The following is a 1246-nucleotide window of genomic DNA, read 5'->3' on the forward strand; positions in this document are numbered from 1 at the left end:
CCGAGGAGGAGCCTGCACCGACACATGCCAAAGGCAAGCGACACCGTTCTCATCGCACAGAGGAAGAGAAAGCTCACAAAAAACAGCGTCGGCAGGAGAAGGAGACTAAGAGGGCCTCGATTGTAGACGAAGAGTTGCGCCAGCAGAGAGTGCGTGAGAGAGTTGCAGGGGCATCGAGCTCTGCCCCAGTTGCAGAGGTTCATCCTATTTTGAGGGACGTGGTGAGCACCTCTGATGGTGCGGAGAGATTGTTAGAGAGCACTACTGCGGGTGCTATGATTGCTGATGTGGGCACTTCTGAGGGTGCCCCCACTGTTGGTCCAGCGGGTTTCGGGAAACCGGACTCCCCTGTTTGTTGATGATTCACCGGCGCTTTGCGCCACAGGTTTGCTTCACCCATTCCATTTTCTTTTAATGTTTATGTATGCATTGGGGACAACTGCATCTATTTTTTTTGGGGGTGGGGTAAATGGATTGTAGTGATAGTGTGAAATTTGAATAATCTGAATAACCCAACTCATGAATCCTCTCTTGGGGTTTTCTTGCCTGTGTTCTTTTTCCCCAAGGGACTGTTTAATTTTTGTTGAACCGACATGTCTTAGGATTGTATGTGTAGAAGCATGATACAGAATGAAGTATGATGGTTTAAAAATGATACCCGTCAGATTTTGGGATGTATGCTAGAAGTTATAGGCTACGATTAGTTGAATGTGCTGGTTCTGAGTATGACATAATCATGAACCAACTCGAGAGCATGACTTAAGCTGAAACTTGAACTGGGGAATCTGATAACCTGATGATGGAACTATGTGCCAAGAGTGTATGAGAATCGTTGAGTGTTCAAACAGATTTTGTGCAAAACTAGAACTTGCCTGGTTAGTCCTGCTAAGACAATTCAATCTAGAAGTTAGGAAGTGATCATAGGCCATTGTTCTGAAAAGTCCACAAATCCCCTAAAAGAAGGATACAACCAAATGAAATAAATGCTCCCTTTGATCCAAATAATTTGAGCCTAAAATTAAAACATTTCTTCTTAAACCTTGAACTCACTTTCCCATATTCTACTATGTTAGCCCCGGTCCCTCCTTGGACATATGCACTTCGACCTAGGCCAAAGGCCTAAGTTGAGGGTGGCTAATGTAAAAAATAACTTCAAATCTTGGCCTTGATCCGACATCAGGTATTGTGTACCTCAACTAATGGAAAATCCATAAGTTGAGGGTGGCTATGAAAGAGGGAACTGAAA

This window comes from Solanum tuberosum, unplaced genomic scaffold, assembly GCF_000226075.1.
Source record: "Solanum tuberosum cultivar DM 1-3 516 R44 unplaced genomic scaffold, SolTub_3.0 scf00123, whole genome shotgun sequence".
Classification (NCBI taxonomy): domain Eukaryota; kingdom Viridiplantae; phylum Streptophyta; class Magnoliopsida; order Solanales; family Solanaceae; genus Solanum; species Solanum tuberosum.